The following is a 26718-nucleotide window of genomic DNA, read 5'->3' as shown; positions in this document are numbered from 1 at the left end:
TCGGATTCTCTGGAGATGGAGCCTTTTCTAATCTATTTCCTCACTGCAATGCGACTAATTGTCTAAAAACGCTCATTTAAAACTTTCTACTTTTAGCAGAGGTGTCAGTGGTTGTGGTCTGAGCTGATTGTTTCCAGGTTCTTGGCCTCTTATCCAAAGAATTGGAAATAAGGGCTCACACAAATTTGCAAAAGCAAAATAGTCTTATTTGGAGCAAATCTATAGTGCAACATACAGAGGAATAGCAGACCACATAAGTGAGAATACCGAGGATTTCAGGCTACAGCCTGGGTCTCTCAGATTTCACGGAGTCCAAAGGAAGGAGCGGCTGGTTATTAGTATTGGTGATTCTTTATTTTAAGTGATAGATTAGGTTATATAATCATTTCTCTACTGCTCATGTCCCTTCCAATAATGCATCTGGTTTTAATTATGTGCACAGGCATAAGATAGTAAATAGTAGATTAGCCTTAAAGGGTTATTAGAGGACATAGTTTTCCCTTAACTGTGCTTGTACCCCAAACCAGTTCAGGCTGCCTTGGCTCTTCTAATCTTTATACCCCATACATTGGGAATATACTTGAATAGCAATGGTTTAAGTATGATTGTTACTCAGGGTGGAAAAAACATTATTATTTGCAGATGGACGTACATATTGCTTGATGGAAGCTGGGGGAATTGAAGGGATTCTGAAGTACTAGGTGAACTGTTTGGAGAGGGGTGTGTGTGTGTGTGTGTGTGTGTGTGTGTGTGTGTGTGTGTGTGTTACATGCAGGTGAAGGAACGAGGCTGCCAGGTGCATTATTGTAAGAGGGGATATGTGTATAACCCCAAACCAAATTGGGGTTCTGAGATAAACTCTCTCCTGTGCTTGCCTGCCTCAGTAGTCACCCACTGTGTTCTAGAGACAACGCGTTCTTGCTAAATTTAAGATCCTTCTCATCCTAGATGCAAATTGTTTTTCCAACACTGGAGAGCAGTGGTGAGCAAGACAGACTGGCTGTCGACTTTGATTCAGTTTAAAAGGCCAAAAGAGAGAGAGAGAGAGATAGAAATATAGAAATAGAGATAGAGATGGGGGGGGAGGGTGTCGGGACATAGTGACTGTGACTTGAAGATAATGAGGAGTTCACTTGCAGTCAAAACGATAACTTATTTTTCTGGAAGAAGGTGTGCAAAGGCAAACAATGAACAATGGGCTTGAGAGGGGAAAACACTTCCGGAAGCTGGAGGAAGGCAGTGACAGCTGGTGAGACTGTGGACAAAGGCAGGGGCTTGATCAAGAAAGGCCTTTCATGGCGAGCTGAGGGGTGCCATTGAAGCTCTTGGAGCCAAGCCAACTATACATGTCACTTTAGTTTAGGAGTGGATAATTAAAGTTCTCGTGGAGCATACAAATGAGGAAGCTGTAGTCTCTAATTTCAGGAAGTGTAAATGTAATAATAAACCCAGGTAAGTAAATAAATGCTTCTAATCTGGAGTCAGAAAGTGATAAGTGAATAATGAGAAGTATCAAGTATGCCATACGGCCAGAGTTCAGTTGTAACGGGGCTTAGCAGGACAATTCATATTCCCCCAATTAAGCTGTATACCGAGCAAATCAAGAACAGCAGTACAAGGAGTTTTGCAATCAACACATACTGCGGTTCATTGAACAATTCATAAAATTTTAGAAAAAAACAAAACAGAAAAGTAAACTCGATGAAGGAAAAAATAGACATTTTCACATAGCTGTAGATAGTGTATTTTTCTGAAAACAAAAAAGATTTATTCACTTTTCGTGTGTGTGTGTGTGTGTGTGTGTGTGTGTGTGTGTGTGTGTCTGTGTGAGTTTAAATGTGCTGTGTGCGTGCAAAGACCGGAAAAAAGCATTGCATCCTTTGGAACTGAAATTCCAGGCATTTGTGAACTACCATGTGGGTGCTGCGAACCAAACTCATGTCCTCAGCAAGAGCAGCAAGTGCTCTCAACTGCTGAGCCGTCTCTCCAGCCCCACAGTGCATTTCTTAAGGGGACATAGTTTGTACCATTTGTTTTCTGAAACTGACACTTTAGAACAAAATTCTTCAGTTGTTTCGTTTCTGGTCTATGTCTGTTTCAAGTTCCCAAGTTGGCAGCTAATTAAGACCGTGGCTGGTCATCAGCCCTGGACACTGCCAGGGAGAGGAGGCTGGAGAAAGAGTCACAGAGAGGAGATTGGAAAAAGAGTCACAGAGAATGCCAAAGGATCCACCCACTTGAGCAGGGGATAGAGCTAATCGTGGAAAAGACCCGTAACAGATTATAAAGATGTAATATTTTATATTCCAAATACTATTGTCTTTTTATTTCTTCTAAATTTGAAGGGACCCGTCTTAGTCACTGTTCTCTTGGTCATGTGTGGAGACACCATGACCAAGGCAACTCTTATAAAAGAAAGCGTTTAACTGAGGGCCTGCTACAGTTTCAGAGGCTGCAGGCAGAAAGACACTGGGCCTGGCTTGGGCTTTTGACACCTCAAAGCTCACCCCCAGCGACACACCGCTTTTAACAAGAATACATACCCAATCTTTCCAAACAGTTAGTCTGCTGAGGACTAACCAATAAAATATATGAGCTAATGGGGGGGGGGGGGAATGTGGGGACGTTCTCATTCAAACCACCCCGGGGCCTTGAAATAGAAGGTAAACAGCCTCATTTCTGAAGACCAAGCCCTCTAAATATTTCAAAGGGAAACGTAAAGAGAAGCACTTCATCACCAAACGACCTGAACCCCAATTCAGTTGCCGGTTGAAAGTTTCATAAGCCACTAACCCATCTGTTGAATTATTCAACTAAGTTTTTACATGTCAGCTGTGAGCCAGGAAGTCTTCTGGGCCCTTTGCAGGCCTCTGTGACGTTATAAACAACACACTCTGCATTGAGAAGTTCGCTAGCTAGCAAGGGAAGAGAAGCAGTATAAAAATACATATGTAGTGATTCATTATTTTAGAAGGCCCTAAGTGCTACGGGCAAGTCACAAGATGCTAAGGAAGGTAAAAGTGGGTGAGGACAAAGGGACAGGTGGGGACATGGTGTCACTTGTGGTTTTAGGCAGGGTGGTCTGTCTGGGTAGGGCCTCACTGAGAAGGTGAAATGTAGAGAAAGGCTTGAAGGAGCTAAGGGGTTAGCCACAGGACTATCTCAGAAGACCAGTAACGATGACAAATGAAATGTGTGTGCAGCTTAAATCTCAACATCTCTAAATAAAGTTACGTTTCAACACAGCCATGTCCATTTGCTCACTGGCTGCCTTGATTGCTTCAGTGAACAGGTGGAATAGATTCAATGTATGTAGTTTACAAAATCTAAAGTATCTTCAAGGGTATGTAGGGTTCAGTCTCGTGGGGGCAGCAATTGTTAATGTCTAATCAGCATTGTTAGAGACAACTCGTATTAAGTAAGATAACCATCAGAGGTACAGATTGCACTTTGAAGCTTGTCGAATTTATGTGTTTGTTTGTTTATCTTTTGTTTTTCCTCTTTCTTTCTTTCTTTCTTTCTTTCTTTCTTTCTTTCTTTCTTTCTTTCTTTCTTTTTTTTCTTTTCTTTTTGAGACAGCCTTCTTTATTATGTAGCTCTGGCTGTTCTGAAACTTACTATGTAGACCAGGCTGGCCTTGAACTCACAGAGATCCTCCTGCCTTTGCATCCTAAATGCTGGGATTAAAAGTGTTCACCACCACGCCTGGCTTAACCTGTCAAATTTCTAAAGTCAGTGAGTTCACTAAATCTTTGTTCAGCTATTCTTCCAAAGAGTGAACGAGGGCTGGGCAGTGGTGGCACACGCTTTTAATCCCAGCACTTGGGAAGCAGAGGCAGGTGGATCTTTGTGAGTTCGAGGCCAGCCTGGGCCACAGAGTGAGTTCCAGGAAAGGCGCCAAAACTACACAGAGAAACCCTGTCTCAAAAAACCAAAACAAAACAAAACAAAAAAAACATAAGAAATGGAAAATTTCATATTTGTATGAAATGTATGGGGCTGGAGAGATGGCTCAGCGGTTAAGAGCACTGACTGCTCTTCCACAGGACCCAGGTTCGATTCCCAGCACCCACATTGCAGCTCACAACTGCCTGTAACTTCAGTTCCACGAAATCTGGTACCCTCACACTGATGTAGGCAAAACACCAATGTGCATAAAATAAATAAAATATTAAAAAAAAAAAGAGTGAAGGAACTGAGTTGGTAACATTTAGAGAAGCTCACAACAGTCTTTATATTGCACACAACAATGCTTTATATTCTGATAAATGTTACCAGTTACACACCTTAGGAAATCAGATTTTTCTTAAGTTGTATGTGTTGCAGAGAGATTCTGCTCCTTCTGGGACTCGTTCTGTTATGTCTGAAGGGGCTCCAAGAAGCAGAACATCCCTGTCGAGCTACATTTTCTTGGTGGAAATGGAATGTGAATGAGTAGGAATTCTAGTCGCACAAGGAGCATAACCGTCCATCTCCCACACTTGAGTCTGCACAGGAAGACAGGCGCGAGCTAGAGAGTGGTCACTCCTGAAAATGACTTGTGTGGAGCCACGAGCTTTGCCGAGGTGTGAACCAATAATTCCCTTTTGTGGGGTTGGGGTGTCGTTTTGTCACAATGGTCCTAACCTCAGGACAGACCCCAGGGAGATTTCAAACAAATGATCCCCAGAATCAGTGGGACTCCCCATGGGGTGAGAGGGAGACAGTGAGGATACGTCAAGGGCATACCCAAGAGTGAAGCTCTGAATAGAGACAACGGTGCTGGTGGGGGTGGACCCAGGTGTGGCACCTGAGGGGTCAGGTGTGGGGCCTGTGACTCTGGAGGTGATGGGAGCCGTACTCCACCAACTGCTGAGATGTCAGGGGTGAACGTGAGTGAAGGCACAAGATGAGAGATGCCCACCCCCCAGAACCACCCGTAGGAAACTGTAGTTGCAACTATTTGGACGCGTTCCCAACAGAGCAGGGAGAGGAAAGAGGGCTGAGGACGTGTCTTAGAAGAAGACAGTGCTCGTGTCCAAGTGGAGTGAGAGAGAGTCATGGAGAGTGGGAAAACGTGCTTGGAAGTGCAAAGAGAACGAGGGATATCTAGTGTCCCAGAAAACAGAGAGGGCTTGGAGAGGGGGGGTGAAGACACAGAAATGGAGATCAATGTTTCGTGGATAGATTTCTATGAAGTCTTCCACATACCAGGGAAGCCACTTCCTCAGACGCGAAAGCCGACAATGAGTGATATAGAGACGACTGACCAATGTGTAGACAGCCTTCCCCTGCCTGCTTTGCACACCTCCTGTGCACGGTCCCATCTGTCCTCTCTTCCCTTTTCCCCAGGGCTGGGCTGAGTGCCTTAGGCGTGCGTGCTCCCTAGCTCTGAGCCTTGCAAAGGCTTGGCTGTTTCTCTTTGTTTTGAATTCTAAGAATGGGCCTTTCTCCTAGAGACTAGCAGTTATGTAGGGTAGGTTGCTGTTAATTAATAGTGTGGAGAAGTCCTGTATTGGTGAAATTATTAAGGCCACTCCACGTAGTTAAAAGGGAGGTTTATTTAGTAGTGTAAGTTACAAATGAAGGGATAGGTAGGTCGCAGGGTCTAGGAAAGACGTAGCGCAGTCCGGTGGTGTTCTCTAGAGAACTCTGCTCAGTCTACCTGCAGCGTCCAGGGTCCGGAAACCAAGAGAGATGGTGCATCCGGATCTTGGGTCTTCAGGGTCCTCTCTTGGCCCCGCCTTGTAGGCGTGACAGTTACTGAAGCCTTAATGGGGGTTGGAACTTCCAGATCAAGGTTGGGATGGCTACCCACTACAGTCCTGTTCTCCATAGGACCTCTGACTAGCTTGCAAAGGGCGGGATTCGGACAGCTGAGCTCCACATGCAGGCTTTACTTTGGGATGAGACTTCCTAGGGCTGCTCCCTATGAACCCACAGCTGCAAGCTTTAAGAGGTTGGGGGATAGTGAACTCCTGCAGTTCTGCCCTGGTCCCACGCTGACTCTTAGACCAGTGGACATTGAGTGCAAGTGTTCGTGTGAGTATGGATATATGCCTGTGTGAGAGGCATGTGAAGGTCAGAGGTCAATGTCCGGTATCCTCACTTTCCATCCTAGTTTTTGAGACAAAGGCTTTCATTGGCCAGAGCTCTTCAGATTTCAGATCTTTGGGAAGTTTTAAGTATTTGCATATTCAAAAGAGGTTCCTTGGGATGGAATCAAGTCTAAACGTGCAAATTCATTTGTGTTTCAACACACCCCTTATACACACAGCTCGAAGGTAATGTTATACAACGTATTTAGAGCATCTGTATTCTTACGGCAACCTGTTCTGTGAGGTTAGGTATGGAATTCCCTGGTAGTGTGATGTCGAGTCAGTGCACCAAAAGTTCCAGATTTTTGAGCATCTCGGGCTTTATTTGTTTGTTTGCTTTTGGATTAGGGATTCCCACCCGCAGTGGAAGGAAAGAGAAGGGAGGCCTTGGGTGCCATGGGCTTGATTCAATGTTCAGCAGAAAGCCACTGAAGGTTTTAGGGTTGACAAACTGTGCCTTGAGTTGATATCCTTATGAAGGAGAATGGAGCTGGCAGAGAGTGAGTGGGAAGCTGGAAGGTGGTTTAGGAGATTTGCTGTGCTAGGTGAGGGTCAGGGAGAATGTGAGCTTTGAGTATCAAAGGTGATGCATGCAGAGGGTGTGTGTGTGTGTGTGTGTGTGTGTGTGTGTGTGTGTGTGTGTGTGTGTGTGTGTGTTTCCTTCACAGCATTCTTAGAAGATGCGGACAGCTATCAGGATAATTTTTCTTTTTTGTTTTTTCGAACAGACTTTCTCTGTGTAGCCCTGGCTGTCCTGGAGCTCACTCTGTAGACCAGGCTGGCCTCAGACTCACAGAGATCCACCTGCCCCTGCCTCCTGAGTGCTGGGATTAAAGACATGGATAATTTTCCAGTACAGAATAAAGTATAAGGCTGAAAGAGCACATCAGAGAGAAAAGGGAGCGTGTACTTGCTATCAGTTCACTGCTTTCCTGGAGGACCCATTGCTATCAGAGGATTAATTTTCTTTTTTTTTCTTGGCTGGATGTGGTAGCTCAAATCTGTAATCCCAGCACTCAGGACACAGCACCTGGAGGATTGGCACAGGTTTGAGATCAGCAGAGAATTCCAAGCAAGACATAGCTACACAGTAAGAACCTGCCTCAGAAAAAAAGTAAAACACAGAACAATAATAAGATTTTTCAGTTGTTCAGGAAGACATTGATCTAGATTCCTCTCCTCAGCTCAGAAAAATCATGGTGGTTTCTCTGTATGGCTTTTCGTCTAAAATGGAAAATGTAAGCATGCTCTTATGTTGGGGTTTAATCACAAGGCAAAGTATTGTTCTTTAGACTCCTGGCCACCAGGATGCTGTGCCTCTTTTTATTTCTTTTTGTTTGCTGGGTCATCCTATATAACATCAGCAAATCAGACAAGCCTCCTTCCACTTCAGCTATCAGTGCCTAGTCTTCCATGCTGCGCCCAGGTATCAGCAAATGCAGAGGGCCAAGCAGCTTCCATTGTTATGCCTGAAGAGGGCATCAGATCCCACTGTGGATGGTTGTGAGCCACCATGTGGTTGCTGGGAACTGAGCTACAGAACCTATAAGAAGAGCAGCCAGTGCTCTTAACCACTGAGCCATCTCTCCAGCCCCCTCCTTTACTACTTAAATTACAGTTTCCTAGATGTGTTGGGAGAACCTAAAGCCTGATCTTATTGGTCCCACAAGTGACTGTGTAGGAATAAACAATTCAGATCGCTAATGAGGTATTTGAGCTATTTCCCCACCATGCCCAACTTTCTGGCAGCTGTAGTCTTAACAGCTCAGCGGAATGGAGCGTGCATTTCCAGAGCTCCTGTTTTTGTTACTGTTTCTTCACAGCTGAGGAACTGTGGGATTTAGTTTTCAAATGAGTATAGAAGTATCATTGGCTATATGGTGAGCTTGTGGCCAGCCTGGGCCACGCAAGATCCCGTTTCAATGAAAAACAAACAAACAAACAAACAAACAAACAAACAAACAAAAAACCCAGCAAACTCCCGCTAAAAAGTCCAAACAGGATAGATTTTGGGCCATCTTGGTTAGTGTAGATGTAACTGTCTTTTTAATTAAGAAACACAGAACCAATGCAAAGATGAAAGCCCAAGAGGTCAGAGCAATAGCTAGGAGCTAAAAACCTTACCCTTCATTGCTGCTGCTGTCCTACCTCTCCGCAAGAGTGCTACTTCCTGTCTGTTTGTCTTTTTTATAGACTTTCTATTCTGCCTTCTCATTGGTTGTAAACCCAACCACATGACCACCTCATCACTGCCTGCTGTACAGACCTCCAGGTCTTCTATAGTTGGTATTGAGATTAAAGGCATGTGTCTCCATGCTGGCTGTATCCTCGAACTCACAGAGATCTACCTAGCTCTGCCTCTCAAGTGCTGGGAATAAAGGCGTGCACCACCACCGCCCAGTTTCTGCTATGGCTTGCTATTAGCTCTGACCCCCAGGAAACTTTATTTATTAACGTACAAATAAAACCACATTTCAGTACAATTAAAATATCACCATAGGTTAGTGTCCTAGGAAAAAGAATGTAGGTCTTGCCTGCTTGTCACTCAAACTGTAGCTGGAGAGCATGAGAGAAGCAATCCACAGTGCTGAGTCTGATTTCTGTGCTGGACCGTCTCTCTATACATCGTCACTGGCTAAGTCACCTTAGTGTTATGATGCTCAATTCATGATCTGTTCTTCTGTCGGTTGTGAGTAAATTTGGGGGAACTTCTGAAATGCCAAGGGGTCGGGGAAAGGCAGTTTAGAGTCAGCATAGGCCCGCTCTGGTGTCACCTGGGACATTTTTCCTTCTGCAGAGTTCATGGTTGTTGGAGCATAGGTCATGGTCATCAATCTCACAGGAACATGAGTACTGCTCCTGCACCACCCAGGTAACAGGAATTCCATACCTGTGGTCTCCAGGGCTAGGTGACATTGATCCCTGTGGCATGTGACACTGAGGAGCTCAGCCCTAGCTGATTGTAAGTGGGTGGCCCACATGTGTTTTATGTTTGATCTGTGCTGGTAGGGGAAAAAACCTGAAAATAAGAATCTGTATTCATAGCTCAGATTCCCAAGAGTCTGCGCCCCTTCCCATCTTTTCTCATGGCTTCCTTGATTTCTCTGAAACCATACAGACTTATATCACTTTGATCTTTACCCCCATGACACACAATCTGTTTCAATCTACCATTTCAAGTGTGGTCCAGCTCTGTATAACCTCCTACGCTGTGTGGAGCGAGAGTCCACATTTCCTCATCTAGGGTGTTTCTCAGACCTTCCTGGATGAAGGACCAGTTTTTCTTGTTTTTTTTTTTTTGTTTGTTTGTTTGTTTTGGTTTTTGTTTTGGTTTTCAAGACAGGGTTTCTCTGTGTAATTTTGGTGTCTGTCCTGGATCTCGCTCTGTAGACCAGGCTGGCCTCAAACTCACAGAGATCCGCCTGGCTCTGCCTCCTGAGTGCTGGGATCAAAGGCATGCACCACCACCACTGCCTGGCAAAGGACCAGTTTTAAACTTGTCCATCTGTTACAGATCAATATTTTGTAAAACACAGAAGTCCCTCTTTATCCATGGGATACATTCCAACCCCATCATCACCACCACCCTGGTAGATCTCTAAACACACACATACACACTTTATTTACATATTCTATTCTATTCTATTCTATTCTATTCTATTCTATTTATTCTATTCTATTCTATTCTATTCTATTCTATTCTATTTATATCATATCATATCATATCATATCATATTATATTATATTATATTATATTATATTATATTATATTTATATGTGTGTAGTGATGGGGGCACTTACATGTGAGAGCTCATGTGTGCAGGTCATTTCTCTCCTTCCTCCTTTCAGTGGACCCTAGGTTGAATTCAGGTTATCAAGCTTGCACAGCAAATACTTTTATCTGCTGAGTCTTTTTACTGACCCTATATGTTTTTCTATCTGCACTGCATTTTTGTCACGTGGTACCAAAATTAATCTGCCCAAGTTCCATGCTCTGGTGTCTCCTTGGATCACTACTCTTGCTCTGTGGGGACTTTGTTTAATAAAATAAGGGTTACTTGAATATGAGCATATGTGATAGCCAATTATTGATCTAAGAATCAAGGCAGTTACTAATTAAGTGGCTGGCAGTGTATATAGAGCATGGATACACTGGGTAGAGGGATGAGGGATGAGTCATGTACTGTGTGGGACAGAGAAGCACAATAAGAGATAATCACACTACTTAGAAACTCATCCAATTTAAAAGTTATGAATTGCTTATTTCTGGAATTTTCCATTTAATATTATCAAATGGTATCATTTGTCTGTGTGTCAGAAACTTCAGAAAGTAAACTACAGATAAAGGCAGTGGTGGGGCAGAGTGGGATGGGGAAACTGAGGTACAACAAAATATAACGCTGGAAGACAAAAATAAAACACACACAGGTATAAGCTCAACTTTATATCAGTTTCAAAAGAAATAAAATTATTCCACTAAATCACTGCATGATTCTTTTTAGTGTTTTCAATTTCTGCACTTATTATGGATCAGTAATGACCATGAACACGGCCCTAAATGACTCCAGACCTCTCTACTTCTGTACCATTCCCATCACTGTCCACGCTCTCTTCCCTCTCCACCCTTGTTATCATGCTTATCTTCCAGAGACCTCTGGGACCTTCAGGGCTCTTTCAAATGCTGCTTTTGTTAGAAGGCTTCCTTCCTTATCCTCTTACTGGCTATGTTGAACCCCATGGTTGACTGTTGCCCCTTCGGCATCCCGATACGATGACTCTTTACGTGGGGTTACGATACCCCTTCCTGACACTACCTGAGTGTGAAGACACTTTGCCATGTGGTACTCACGCAATGCCTTATGGGTAGTGTGATGATGAGGTCTAATGGACAACTTGACACAATCTAAAATCACTTAGGAAGAAGAGCTCAGTGAGGAATTGTCTAGATCAGGTTGCCCTTGACTCCATCATCTTAATTACATTAATTGAGTTGGGAAGTCTCCCCCAATGTAGGCAGCAGGGTTTCAGGGGCCGGGCCTTGGACCGTATCGGAATAGAGTGAGATGAGCACGGGGTATACACATTTGTTCCCTTTCTGCTCTTGACAGTGGATGCAATGACACCAGCTGTTTTGAGTTTTCGCTGCCTTGACTTCCCTGAAGTGATGGACTGTAACCTGGAATTGTGAGCCATGCAGCACTTTCTCTTTTAAGTTGCCTTGGGTAGGAGATTTTATCACAGCAACAGAGAATGACACTAAGTCATGTAGCAAATGTCCAAACACGACGCTGCTCAATTCAATTTCTTTCTTTCTTTCCTTCTTTCCTTCTTTCCTTCCTTCTTCCCTTCCTTCCTTCTTCCCTTCCTTCCTTCCTTCCTTCCTTCCTTCCTTCCTTCCTTCCTTCCTTCCTTCCTTCCTTCCTTCTTTCTTTCTTTCTTTCTTTCTTTCTTTCTTTCTTTCTTTCTTAAAGATTTGTTTATTACGCACACAGTATCCTTCCAGTGTGTATCCCTGCAAGCCAGAAGAGGGAACCAGATCTCATTACAGATGGTTGTGAGCCACCATGTGGGTGCTGGGATTTGAACTCAGGACCTCCGGAAGAACAGCTAGTGTTCTTAATCACTGAGCCATCTCTCCAGCCTGAATTTCTTTTCTTGTTCAATGAAGAAGCTCAAAGATGCCACTGGGTTCAGTTCCAAGTTCTACTCTACAAATCCTCACTAATTCAGCCTTAAAGCTTGAGCTATACTCTATAAGGAACCTCGTACACTCAGCTTTGGTCACTGTTGCCCAGTGAAAACCTCTGGATATCGACCCGAAAGCGACTGGATGGCTCATGTGCATCTTGAGCAAGCACACAAAATGTTCTAGGATTAGAACCCATGTTTGGATATGGTGTGCCTTCAGCCCAAACTTGAAACCTCCTGATTGTTTTCTTAGCTTATTTTTTTTTTGCCTTGTCTTTTTTTTTTTTTTTTTTTTTGAGCTGAGGACCGAACCCAGGGCCTTGTGCTTGCTAGGCAGGCACTCTACCACTGAGCTAAATCCCCAACCCTGTTTTCTTAGCTTAAAAAAAAGAGAGAGAGAACTCTTCAGAGATTCCCAAAGGGATGTTACTAAGGGTTGCTAGAGACACTTCACCCCAAAGACCATCCTTAGAACAGAATGATTTCCAAAGCCCAAAATGTTCATCCCAGCCACCTTTGCAGGGACATTGAGGGCACATGTAAAACCTTAGCTACACATCTAGTTCCTCTCTGAAGTCTGACGTCAGACTATTACTATTTCTACTTTTTAGGTTTGGGGACTGGAGAGATGGCTCAGTGGTGAAGAGAACTGGCTGCTTTTCCAGAGGTTCTGAGTTCAATTCCCGGCAACCACATGGTGGCTCACAACCATCTATAATGGGATCTGATGCCCTCTTCTGGCCTGCAGACACACATGCAAACAGAGTACTCATGCCAAAGATAGATAGATAGATAGATAGATAGATAGATAGATAGATAGATAGATAGATAGACAACAGACAGACAGACAGACAGACAGACAGTGTTCAGGTTTGTTTTTCAAATGAAGGAACATTAAACCTTGTGGGAAAAGTTGTGGCATGAGGGGGAGAGACTGATGAGGAGGGGCTAGGGGTGTGACTCAGTTGGTCAGAGAGCTTGCCTAGAATGTGCAAAGCTCAGGGCTTAATACCTAGCGTCTCATAAACTAAGTGTGGTGACACACACCTGCAATCCTAGCACTTAGGATGTGAAGGCAGAAAGATCCATAGTTCAAGGCCATCTCTTGCTACAGAGCAAAATCAAAGCCAGCCTGGGATGCATGAGACATAATCTCAAAACACTTGGTGGTATATATTGTTTAATAGCAAATGGACACTTTTGTCACAAGGATACACAGACACCACACAGTGCACATGCTTGGTGCATGCATGGGAATGTACACATACACACGCATACATACAACCACTGCCTTACATGGAAGTCATTAGTCTGCATGAGAACCTGGATTCAGCCAGGATGTGGAAGTGATAGATGTTAGGAGTGTCCCACAATTGGCAGTTCATGGCTGGTATTTCCTTTTCTGCTCTAAAGATTTCATATCTCTGTCCCCTTGCCTTAATAGCTGGGAACAATGTGCAGCCATTTTTCTGCTGTCGTTGAATACTGCAACTGACCTCAGATCTTGTTCCTTGTGGTGGTGTTAGACGCTCTATCTTTACTGATGATCTTCAAATCTTAAGTCTAGATCTTTGTATTCAACCCATAAACTCCACTTGTGCCCTGAGGGTACCTTAAACTCAGCATGTGAGTCAAGCCCAATCCTTCTTCTTGGGTCTCTTCTGTGAATCCCATTCCTCTATCTGCCTGGAACTCCCTCAGAGGTCTCCCTCCCCGCTTCCCATGGTCTAGTGCTTACATGCACCAAGAGAGTATCCCTCTTACTCAGAACAGTCCCCCTCCCCCCTCCACACACACATGTTGCTTTCTATTGTGAGCAGTAGTTAACTGGATGCTTTTCCCTTCAAGGCTAACCCCACTGCCAGAAAGGAGCTTCCTGAACACAAGGGTTATTTCTCCCTGGATCATTGCTCTGGCCAGGCCCTAGTGAAGGGTTATCCACCCCAGTTGGCAAATACCAGTTGACAGGCTGAAACATTGAATCTTGCCTCCTTCGGCTTGAAATACTTAAGCTGGCAGCCTTCAGTGTCAGGGTCCACTCCTCAGTGTGGTGTCTATGTGCTGGCCGGTTTTTGTCACTTTGACACAAACCTAGACACAACTAGGAAGAGGAACCTCAGTTGAGAAAATGCCTCTATTAGATTGGTAAATCTGTGAGGGCATTTTCTTGATTCATGATTGATGTAGGAGAGCCCAGCTATTGTGGGCAATGCCACTTCTGGGCACGTGGTCCTGAGCGGTATAAAATGGTACCTGAACATGAACCTGGGCTGCAATCCAGTAAGCAGTGTCCCTCTGTAACTTCTGTGTAGGGTCTTGCCTCCAGGTTCCTGCTTTGGCTTCCCTCAATGGACTGTGACCTGGGACATGCAAGCCAAAGAAACCCTTTCCTTCCCAAGGTGTGGTGGTAATCTAATTTTACTGAAATATTATTTTGATTGTATGTTAATAAATAAAGTTGTCCGGGGGTCAGAGCTATTAGAGCCATAGCAAGAGTGTGGCGGTGGTGGCACACGCCTTTAATCCCATAAGATCTCTGTGTGTTCAGGGATATAGCCAGCATTGGAGACATATGCCTTTAAGACCTAGGGGGCTGTACATTCAGACAGTGACGAGGCAGTCATGTGTTTGGGTTTACAACCAATGAGAAGGCAGAACAACATACTATAAAAAAAAGAACCGACAGGAAGTAGGTCTCTCTTTCGAGAAGCTGGGACAGCAGGAGGAAGGGTGAGATTTTAACTCTGAGCTCTGACCTCTCGGCTTTCTCTTTTACATTGTTTCTGTGTTTCTTATTTAATAAGACGGTTGGTTACATCTATACCAAGGTGCTTTAGGTCACGGCTTTATCATAGCCCTAGAAACTCTAAGACAATGTCTGAGGCCCTCCAGGTCTGCAGCCATCTACACGCTTCCTAGTCTTATTTTGTCTCATCTGTCTCATCTCATCTCAGTATTACGTAATAGATAAAAGGTTAAGTTTTGGACTAAGACGTCCTGCCTTCAAATACCTTCTCTGATACTTACTAATAATTTTCTTTGAAGAATTATTAAAGCATTCTTTGTGCCAACTTTTGCATGTGTTAAATATAAATAAAAATAGTACCTGCCTCAGGCTTGTGAGAATTTAAGATTAGATCCATATATGTGTCACTGTGAATTGTGTGTACATATATACTATAAATACATTTATTGGATCATATGCATATGAAACTGCACTTATGAATTCAGCGAATTAATGCACAATGCATGTGTATGTATTACATGCATTCCATGTATGGTGTTTGTGTCCATCACTGGGCTAGGAGCCTTGTGGCCTAAGCATGGTTCCTGACTCTTATCCTCTCTGGCCTTTAATTTTAGAATCTACTTCTGTCCTAACTATTTTGTTAGCAGAGGCATCCTTCTTATTCTTTTATGGTATATTTTGGTGCTGAGTATGAACCGGGTTTCATGTATTCTAACCCATTGATCTATTCTCATTCTCACTTTATTTTCATATTTAACTAAATGTTAGTTATTTGCAAAGCTTGGGATTTCCTTTATTCATTTTTATCATTTATTCATTCCTTTGTTTATTTTTTTGGTTTTGTTTCCTTTGTTTTTTAGACCATTTCTCTATGTATCCCTGGCTAGCCTGAAGCTCCATATGTAGATCAGGCTGGCCTAGAACTTACAGAAATTTGCCTGCCTCTGTCTCCCAGGTATTTGGGCTTAAAAGCATGCATGCATCACCATATCCAGCTAGGCCCACATTTTATCTACATAAATGCTTAATATTTTTGTTTAAATTAGCTCTGTTATTTATACCTACTTTGCATATATTCCAAATAGTAGTCTCGAAGCTATGATTTTTTTATGCAACTAATACTTTGCACAGAACTGAAGATACATGTACAGCAGACAGGATAGGTTCAGCTGTGTCTCAGTGGTTCTCAACCCCCTTACCAAACCTTTGTCTCCAAGAAATATTTACAGTACAATTCATAACAGTCGCAAAATTACATTATGAAGTAGCAGGGAAAATAATTTATGGTTGGGATCACCACAACACGAGGAACTGTATTAAAGGATGGCAGCATTAGGAAGGTTGAGAACCACTTAGACAGTTCTCAGCCCTTTTACCCAACTCTCCACAATAGCCACCATCTGCTTTGGCTACACGTTTGAGATTAGATTTCTGTGGCCTTGACTGTGGTCCAGATATATTAACCAAAATAATTGACAAGTCATGTCTAAAATAACTACTATGCTCTGCCAGGAATGGAGGTTTCAAGGTTACCCTGACCCTCAATCAATTTTGATGGATCTTCTGTTTTTGTTTTTGTTTTTTTTTGCCTTTAAAAATGCCGTATCCCTGAATTTAGGCACCAAAAGACTTTTTAGAGGCTCAAGCCTGCTCTTGGTCTGACCATCAATAAAAAGGACTTAAAATTCTTAATTGGCTTAACCATTGTGATTGTCAACAACTATCTTACATGGATCATTACACTGGCGGCCACAGCGAGATCCCCTGCTCTTGCTCCTTGAGACTCAGCCTCGCTTCCCATCTTCCTGGCCAGGGAGAGGCTGCAGGGGAGACGCCCCCCTGACAAATGTTCCAGGCTCCGCCTCTCACTGAGTCGAGGTCTGAAGTGACTGCTGTGTTCCTAGCACCAAAACAGAGTCCTTCTGACACTCCTCTGAGGTGAGTCTGCATGCTGAACTCTGGTTGAAGAGGACGAGCCCCACGGGAGCCTTCTGGATAAGAGGGAGAGGCCCCAAAGGGGAGGCTCTTCTGGATAAGAGGGATGGATATTCAAGGTCCTCGACCTGGTTTAGGAAGATTATTTCTGGCAGGAAACTCTTTCCTAGTCCTCCCTCCACACTAAGTTGGAAGGCCGAAAGTGGGGGATCCTGTATCCTGGCTCTGCCTTTCATTAGAGACCTGATTTTGGTTTTGCTTGGGTGAATGGCCCGCCAACTGTGTGAATGATTGAATGCATGAATAGCAAGTTTGGTTCAGAGAGTTGATTGAACGCATGACAGGCAAGTTTGGCTTTGGGAGTTGTTGAATTGATTTCTTGATTTTGCGACTGGTGTTTCTGTTTTGTCCCCAAAGGGATCTGATTAAAATTCTGCCTGTTTTTCCGGATTCTGCCAGTAGGTGGCACCCCTGCTGTTGTTGGCCGTTGGTCTTTTTGCACCGCAACGTTTCTCCCACCGCAGGCTCGCACCCCACACCCCCACCCCGGGCCCCGACAAGCGGCAAGGTCCCTGGACCCGGCGTAGGCTGCGTTCGCTCCGGGCGACCGCCAGGGGGCGTGGCGGGCACGCCGCTTCTCTAGGTTCTGCAGGGAGCGGGGGCGGGCGGCGTCGATGCTCCCGGGCGAACCGGCGAGCTGGTGAGCCAGCTCCGTCGCCGGGCGTCGGCTGCTCCACTCCGTTTATTGTCCTGCCGGCCTCCGAGGCACCTTTGCCTCCCCGCTTGAGGGCCCGCCATGCCCCATACTGGACTCAAATCCAGCCTTTGTTTTTCTGTCATCCAAGAAGCTGCTCCCTCCAAGGCGGGGGCAATGATTTAAAGGAAGGGCGTTGCCCTTCCCTTGATCTGTGTTCTTTTCTCTACTTCAGATCTGCATAACCGGAAGACCGACACCTCTTTTTCTGATAAGCCCCAAGCCCTCCAACGGCTATCCTGGAATCTGTGCCTCTCATCTATCGCCCCAACTAAGGAGGTGTTCGTCTGCAATTCCTTCTCTGTTTACTTCAGAGAGGGATGTATGGGGCCGAGGCGAGGAAAGCTTTTTTTTTTTTGGGGGGGGGGGTTCAGCCATTGGACAGATGCTGAAAGCTACTCGATTTGAGGCAGCGTTTCCATCCAAATGCCTTAATTGGGACCCCAATACGTATGCAGGTTCCCAGGCCCTGGACACTTGTCACGATTATCTTATGCTGGAATTCAGGGTGCAGCTTGAAACAACTAATTTGTCTAAAACTATCGAGGTTCTTCAGGGCAGGAGAGTCTCCCGAGGCATTTCTCGAGGGGAAAAGGGCCTTCAGATTTTACATCCCATTTGATCCGCTGGCTCCGAAAAATGCTAGAGCATTAAATTTGGCTCTTGTCACTCAGTCACCTCCGGGCGTCCATAAAAACTCCGAAGGCTAGAGGACTTTGCAGCTCAGAGCGGCAGCCCAAAATGTTTACAATGACTGAGATGATACAAGGCGGAGAGGCAGGATGTGTTGGCTGCTGAAAGAGCCGTACGCAGGCAAGCAAGGCTTATGCTGACTGTGTTCCAGTCAGCTCACTCTGAGCCCCTGGGGCTACTTCTGTACTGTGTGTGTCCAAGGGAGAGATCCTCAAAAAAATAATAATAATAATAATAATAATAATAATAATAATAATAATCAATAAAAAGATGCCAGTATGGGGAGCGGGCACCGTTAAGGAAAATCACCTCACACCTAAAAGAACAGTTAGTCTGGGCCAGAAACAGGTGACTCCTCCTTCCCCCCTTCTGGGCAAAGATGTTTTTCAAAACTCAGGCACCACTGTGATGGCTAAAGAAACTCCACTTTGTGCTAGGCATCCGCCTTGGAACCTAATATCCGTTGGTTTTGGACTCAAATTCCTGGAAGATAAGTTCCGGGCATCCCTGACTCCTTGACCCCAGAAATGTGCAGCCCTGACCATCTGCTTGTTGTGATATGACCAACTGCTGATTTTGGCTTCTGTGACCTGCTTATGCAGACATTCAAGGACAATTTTGAGGTCACCTTGACTACCTAATCTTGGTGGAGACAACCAGCTCTTGTGGGTTTCATCTTTAAAAGCTCGTCCTTTACCTACCTCTGGGCAGCACATCTCTAATTTGAGCTACAGACTGCAGCCCTGCTAGCAGCTTTAATAAATTTGCTTAATTAGAATCTGAGTTGAGTCTGGGGGTCTTTTCCAGGTGTTCTGGAACTCTGTAACATCACTATCACCTTTACTCTCCAAGAAAGCTAAAATGTCCTTTATGCCTGTCCTGCCAACTCAGCTTAACTGTCCTCTGTCTGAAGAACATCTTCTAGCTCCCCCACTCACAACAGAAACAAATCCAGACCCAGGGCCCCTGATTGAGGACTTGCAACAGCAATTTCCTAACATATGGGCTGAGATAAACCCTTCTGTCTTGGCAGCACACCGTCCACCAGTTATGGTAAGTCTCTTGGCTACAGCCATACCGATAGAGGACTGTCAATATCCCTTGAACCAAAAGGCTAGACTGGAAATTGCTAGACTGGAAGCTAACGTCCTCACCCCATGCCAATCAGCTTGGAATATGCCTTCATCGCCTGTGCGTAAGCCAGGAACCTCAGGTTATCAGCCAGCCCAGGACCTACTGGAGACAAATCACCGATGGGCTGAAATCATTCATCTGACAGTTCCAAGTCTGTACACTTTGCTCGGTCTCCTCCCACCAGACCACAGGTCTGTCCAGTCCTGGTCCTTAAGGATGCTTGCTTCTCCAGTTCCCTGGGGCCAGGTAGCTAGCCCATATTTGCCTTTCCCCCTGCGGTGTGAGCCCTCCTAAGAGGGACAAGTGCCTGCATCACTCAGTACCGGAGTCCGTAGCTTCATCAGCTTACCCTCACTTTTGCTATTGTACAGTCTCAACCTTGCGACATTGGTGCTGATGACAACCCCAAGGTCCCCCTCCATGACTGTGGGACTTGATGGACATATCTCAGGCCATCCACCCAGACCTCCGAGATAGATACTCCCCTACCCGAGGCATAGACCTATTGGCTGCTGAAGGAAAAACTGTTAAAGGGGGAATTGTTGCTCTTCTTAAAGTGATCTGGCTCCCCAAGGGGGTGGCCGTTATATATTGCAAGGGGCATCAAAACAGCCAGCACACCAGAAGCCCAAGGAAATCAGAGGGCAGATCAGGCAGCCCAGTAAGCAGCGGGGATTCCTGCAGAGTCCTGTTCTGTCTTGACCATTGCTTTTTCTGATTCCCAGCTGTCTTGCCAGCCCACGTACTCCCAAGAAGAAAACAAGGCCTGCTCCAGGATGCTAAATAGGATCCAGCTGGATAGTGGATCTTACTAGACTAACTGAGTTATTATCTTCCAGGTACCGGATTCTACATCTGAGAGATGGCCATTGATTAGGCTGCCTCTAACTACCTCTTTTGCACAGAAGTCACCCCAAGGCAAGGGTCAAAAGGAGTCCCCACCATTCCTCTGAAGGGACTAACCGCTGGTGAGAAACGGAAAGTCAGCTTCACAGAGATGAAGCCCTCTCATGTCATGTATAAGTATCTGTTAATGTCTGTGGACACCTTTCAGGATGGGTGAAAGCCTTGGCTACTTGGAGGGAGACAGCTCTGACAGTGGTCAAGACTCTTGGATTATTCCTAGGTGCAGGCAGCCCCTGTCAATTGGATCAGATAATTTATCTGCCTTCACTTCATTTGTCCATAGCTCAAATTGTCAGTAAGCCCTTAAACGTAACCTGGATGTTCCACTGTGCCTGCCAGCTGGAGAGCTCTGGCCAGGCCAAACACATGCACTCCACTAGTAAGTCCATTCTCTCCAAATTAATTTTGGGAATCAGTGAAAACTGGCCCAACCTGTTACCCCTGGCACTTTTTAGGAAAAGATGTATCCCCTACAAGGCAGGATTCACCCCCTGTGAGATTATGTTTGGAAGACCACTCCTTTGTGGCCCTGTTTAAGAGACCCTATCATTGAAGAGATTACCAATTGGTTTCTTCTAAAGTATCTCCTGCCTCTGCAACAGGTCCAGACTGCAGTCCATTCTAGGGTTCAAGATGCCCTTCTGGTTGCCTCCTCGATGCCCCGTCCCTCCTTCTGATCCAGGGACCCAGGTACATCAAGAAGTTTCAGAAAAGAGGATCAACACCTGCCTGGAAAGGACTCCCACTGTTACGCTGACCACACCAGCTGCTGCAATCAAGGTTGACCAGATGTCTGCCTGGGTTCACCATGCCCTTGCCAAGCCTGTTCCAAAGTAGGACCAGAAATGAACCATCTCACCTAGACCAGATCCACCCAGGCTAAGACTCTCTCAGAATAGGACTCCTTTTGGTTATACCCTTTCTGCCTCTTGTAATACTAGTCTCATGGTTACTCGTAACTCAGAAACTTATTTCTCTTCCACAGGAACTCGATTGGTGTGTTCCGCCATTCTCACGGGCTGTATGACCTCAGGACATCTGTGTAACAATCCAGTTTTATGTATGGTTGTACATGTATCCCTCCCCAACCCCAGAGTGAATGCTTATTCAGGACCAGAGGGGACTCTCCTCTTATTCCCCTTTGGGCTGTCCCACTGGTGGCACAAGAGAGCTGCCCCTCTCCTTGTTCGGGTGATGGTAGAAATGTGGGTAGCGGGCCCTGCTGCCTTGAGAACTGCGGTTCTAACTGGGAGAAAAGGGCCTATAGCAGTTATCAGTCAGATGCAGACCTCAGACGCCTTCTTCCTCAGTGTGACTCATGTCTAGGTAGAGTCTCCGGCTCAAGTCTCCCCAAACCAGCAGGCTTAGACTTGCTTTTCATGTCCCAGAGAGGACTTTCTATGACACTGGGAGAGGCCTGTCCTTCCTATGCTAGCGAACCAGGAGTTCTCAAAGAGACTTTACAAAAAGTTAAAAATAATTTAGAGAAAAGACAATAGGAGTGAAGCGGGGCGGTGGTGGCGCACGCCTTTAATCCCAGCGCTCGGGAGGCAGAGGCAGGTGGATCTCTGTGAGTTCAAGGTCAGCCTGGGCCTAAAACCTAGTTCCAGGGTAGCCAGGGCTGTTACACAGAGAAATGCTGTCTTGAAAAAAAAACCAAACCAAACCAAACAAACAAAAAGAGACAACAGGAATATAAATCAAATAATTTCTGGTACCATAAAATAGTGGGTGAAACCCATGGCGCCCTACTTTCTCCCTGGCCTCGCAGGCCTCTCCCCCTACTTTTTATAAGATCTGCTGAGAAGCCATGTATAATAAATTACCTCCGTTAAGCCAATGATCCCGAGGACTCAGTCTGTACCCCTTAGCCAAGATCAAAGATTTGAAAATAACTAAAAAGGGGGGGGGGGATGAAATGACCAAGGTCATGCCGTCATGTTCTGACTCCCTTTTTGTTGATTTGGACAGTTCTCAGCCCTTTACCCTCCCTCCCCTCAACAGTCACACCTGCCTTGATAACACTTGAGATGTCCATGGTCTTGACTATGGTTCAGATACGTTAACCAAAGTAATTGGCAAGTTACATCTAAAGTAACTACCATGCTTTGCCAAGGAACAAAGGTTTCAAGGTTACTCTGACCTTCATCTAACTTTGATGTATCCTTGTGGGTTTTGCCTTTCCAAATGCTATGTCCCTAAATATAGGCACCAAGAGGCTCAAGCCTGCTCTTGGGTTGGCCATCAATAAAAAGTACTTCAAACTCTTAACTTGGCTTAATTGGTGCGGTTGTCAGTAGCTGTCTTAAGTGGATCATCACACCACTGACCTCTCCACCAGGAATTCTCAGCTCAGGCCGCTTACTGGGCCTCTGTTTTACCCTGCCTCTCTTTGGGACCATAGATTCATTTTTGTTCAACGGCTGAGCCATGAGCCCCAGCCCAGGCGTGGGTTGGCTTTGCCTTCAGGGCCGGCTAGCTCCCTGGAGAGGCAGCCTTCATTTGTAACGATTTCTTCCCCCCTCTCCACTTCTATTGTTCCCCAACCTTTCAGGCATTGAGTTGATTAAATTCAGACTAAGAAATAGGCCAACTCTTCTGTTCCACAAAAACCAATTTCCTTCCATCACCCTGTTCTTTCCTGGGGGCGGGTACTTTTCATTCTTCTCTGGAGCACATTCCTACTGTTTGCATTTGGCAGGTGGCTCAGGCTCCCAGAGGGCAGTGACCTAAGACACTTGCCCCTCCGGGGTGGAGGAAGAAACAGCAGAGCTCCTTGAGCCGGCTCCGCTGTGGCAGCAGAAATGGCTGTTTCCTTCAAGGGCTGCCTTAGTTTCTACTCATTAGTTACACCGTCTCATTTGGTGGCTACAGCTATTCCGTGGCCTTTTCTTCCCACCTGCAGAGAGGCCAGAGCTGTGTGTTCCTTCTGGGCCTCACAGAGGAGCTCCAAGTTTGCGTTTCTTAGAATAGCCCTGTCCTCTGGGCTCAGCCCACCTGTCCAAATCCACTTCTTCCCTTTCATTTCCTATTTCAGCGAACCGAACCAAAGTCCAGTGCACCATCAAACTAGAAACTCCTTTCTCAGCTCTGCAGTCAGGGGCCTTGGTTACAGTGTGTCAAGTTGAGGGGGGGCGGGGCTTGTGTTGGTGAATTTTAGGAGTTAGCTTGGTTGGACCGAAAAACACTTCGGAGGTTAGTAAAACTCTGGGTGAGTGTTTCCACAGAGGATTAGCTAAAGGCATGGCATCTACCCTGAATGTGGGCAGCAGCATCCTGTAGTCTTGGGGCCCCAATGGAATAAGATGGAGCAAAGGAGAAAATCAAGATGCACAAGAAAATCAAGAAGACCTAGCTGCTATGATGGGAGCCGCTTTGGTGGCCCGAGCTCTCTCCACCATGACCAAAACCTCGGAAAACAGGGGCCAAAGTAAGCCTTTGCCCCTTAAACTGCTTATACCAGGTTTTTTGTCATAGCAACAAAATGTCTGACCAATACAGCCACTAAGGCCCAGTGACTCTCCTCCTCATCCGCAAAACCTCTTGTTTTGTGGTCTGTCTCTGTTAGCTCTAGCAGAACTTCCCAGCTATCTGTCCTTTTTACACCCACTTACCACCATGCAGCTGGGGTGGAATTCTAAGTAGCAAATCAAGCTGCAACAGTATTCAGGGACTCTGCCGCACCTCTGGGATGAAGTATGATTTTATCAGTGGAGAGAGAGTGTTGGCCAGAAAAAACAAGCTACAAATTTTGTTTTGTGGCAGAAACTTAGAGGCGTTTCTTTGAGTGGTGAACAAGCAGTTTATACTTCTAGACTCCCATGACCTTGCTGCATCCGTCAGTCATAACATGTCATACCACAGTCCTTTCCAACCCTGCTTAGGAAAGCAGACATTGCTCTGCTCCTACCTACATATGCTCATCCTTCCCTGGGGCGAGCAGTTAGGAGCGGCTGTGTGTCATTAGCAAGGTGTCTTGGGAGCCAGTGTTCAGGAAGGCATTGCTTGCCAAGGCTTCTCCCACTCACCTTAGAGCTGTTCATTTGCATTCAGAGGAAGTTTTGATCTTTCACTGGTTCCCACATTGGAGATGTTGTACAAAACTATGGCTCTTGGGGGAGCAACATCATGCAAAATGATTTAACTTCATTTAAATTATTTACATATGTATGCACATATACTTGTATGTTATATATGCATCTTAAAATATTTATTTAAGGGTTGGGGATTTAGCTCAGTGGTAAAGTGCTTGCCTAGCAAGTGCAAGGTCCTGGGTTCGGTCCTCAGCTCCAGAAAAAAAAAATTTAATTATTTATTTGGTATACAGTGTTTTGTCTGCATATATGCCTGCATGTCAGAAAAGGCCACCAGATCTCATTGTAGATGGTTGTGAGCTACCACGTGGTTCCTGGGAATTGAACTCAGGACCTGTGGAAGAGCAGCCAGTGCTTTTAACCTTTTGGGCCATCTCTCCAGCCCCTATATATGCGTTTTAGTAAACATAATAGTATTTTATTCTAACCCCATGGACAGGCATAGAAAACATCCCTTTCAATTGTTGGTCAGGGGCTTCCAGGAGACACCCCATGCACAAACAGTATAGGGGATCGCCATAGTCCTCGGTGACCACCAGAACTTGAAGGTCAGACCTTATTGCTGAAGATCCCACACTTCAAACACAGACCTTGGAGAAATCGAGCTGGACCTGACCTGGAAGCCTCCTACATGAGGACCAGCTTTCATAGTATGGGAAGGTTCTATGCAAGCTGCCAAGAGAGAGCAACAATTGCTAGTCCTCCTACACAGCTGTAAAGTCAACGACCCACAACAATGACTAAATTGCACCCAATGGTGTAACGGTGGCACTTTTGTCTTGGGGGAGGGTCAGCCACAGTCACCTTATTGGACTTAAGGCCCACCTAACAAGAGGGAACTGATGCCAGGACTGTGAACTTAGCCGACTGCCCATGGCTGGAGGGATCACAGAGACCCAAGAGAAGAACTTACTACTGCTGTTTTCCTAAGCCAATATAATCTCTAGCTGTATTCTAAATACATAACCTATACAGAGGGAAGTGTATCTCTGACCCCTCATCGAAGAAGCTTCCTTTTGGGACACGAGGGCTGTTATAGAGATCTACAACTTGTAAACGTGCGGAGAAAAGGTAACTGTGGGTGGCACAACTCTATCTGATACATGCAACACCTACACCCAAGACTCAGGGAAAATCGTGGAAGGGGGCATTGAAAAGATCGTAGGAGCCAGAAGACCAGGCTGTGTCTACTGGGAGATCGTGTCCTTTCTATGTGACAAAGGAGCCACACACATGAGCCCTCGATGATATGGTTGCTTGAGCAAGGCCAGTGTAATGATATCACCAGCTGAAGAGCCGATGTGGACAGGGGAAATTCCACATATCCCACCCCTAGATGAAGTGCTGCTGAGGGATGGAGATTCAGTCTCTTTCAGGATGAGTTTCACATAAGCTGTCCAACCCCAAGTAGTCCACTGGGACTCATGTACACAAAGCTGAATGGACTCGGGAGGTTAGACAGGCGTGTGTGTGTGTGTGTGTGTGTGTGTGTGTGTGTGTGTGTATACCTGTAACAATAATAACTGAAGAGATCATGAGTTTGAGAGTGGGGGACACAGGAGGAGTTGGGGTACGGAGAAGGAAGGGCTGGGGTAATGGAGACACAGTGCTCATGTGTGAAGTTTCTAAAAAAAATGATTAAATAAAAAAATTGTATGTACTCAAATGTTGATGTTCATGCACTGTGAACAAGTGGACCAGGCCTGGAAACAATACCCCAAATAACCCTTTTCTTTAGATCTAGAGCTTTGGTTTCTTCCTGGTCTCAAGTCCATCTGCAGTTCCATGTCCTTCTGAGAACTTGGTCAGCAGAGGGAGCTTTTGAGAAAGAAGTGTGAGGAAACGTCTCTGTCCAGGAGCCGGAAAATTCCCACGGAGGAGGCTCTGTGATTTGAATTATTGTAATTAATGGTAAATTCAAGCAGACTGCCACAGAACACGAACCAGAACAGCCACGAATTGACTGAGACACCAAGTGTAGGGGGCACAGTAGAGAACCTTCCCCAAGTGCTTTTAAAGCCCAGGGTTCCAGGCCTCATTCCCATTACATAATTCAAAAACCTGTGGCATTTAGGACAAACGATGTTTAGGTTCTTCAGAGCTACTGGCTCTGGGGTTTCTGAGAAATTAATCCCAACTAGAAAATCATGTGGGCTGGGAGTTGAAAAGAGGTTGCTGTTCTCTGGTCTTTAGCTTTCTGGTAGCTTGAAGACAGACAGCAAGGCCCTGATGGGTAAGGTTGTATTCTAAGACACAGAAACTGCAATCTGAATGCCAAGTAATGTCCATCTGTCACAAACTTCTCTTTTGATATGTATTTTTATTTTAATTTTACATATTTAATTAAAAATATTTATTATTTTGTTTTTCAAGACAAGATTTCTCTGTGTAAAAGCTCTGGCTGTCCTGGAACTCACTATGTAGACCAGGCAAGCCCCGAACTCACAGAGATCCACCTGCCTCTGCCTCCCGAGTGCTGGGATTAAAGGCCTGCACCACTTCCATCTGGCAGTTTTTAAATTGTTTCATTTATTTTATTTTTCAAGAAAGGGTTTCTCTGTGTAGTCCTGGCTGTCCTGGAATTCACTCTGCAGATGAGGCTAGCCTGTAACTCAGAGATCCACCTGCCTCTGCCTCTGCTGAGTGCTGGGATTAAAGGTATGCATGACTACCCCACAGCTCTTTTGA

At 45.3% G+C, this 26718-nt stretch overlaps 1 long non-coding RNA gene across 1 annotated transcript; it reads left to right on the top strand.

Moving 5' to 3' along the window:
* Positions 1 to 16187: 16187 nt before the first annotated feature.
* On the top strand, positions 16188 to 21463 carry LOC114686597. Its single transcript, XR_003733594.2, has 3 exons — positions 16188 to 16452; positions 19870 to 19998; positions 20539 to 21463. It is a non-coding gene; the product is annotated as an uncharacterized LOC114686597 (long non-coding RNA).
* The last annotated feature ends 5255 nt before the right edge of the window (positions 21464 to 26718 follow it).

The sequence above is a fragment of the Peromyscus leucopus genome, chromosome 9, assembly GCF_004664715.2.
Source record: "Peromyscus leucopus breed LL Stock chromosome 9, UCI_PerLeu_2.1, whole genome shotgun sequence".
Taxonomy (NCBI): domain Eukaryota; kingdom Metazoa; phylum Chordata; class Mammalia; order Rodentia; family Cricetidae; genus Peromyscus; species Peromyscus leucopus.
This window is presented reverse-complemented; position numbering and strand designations above follow the sequence as displayed.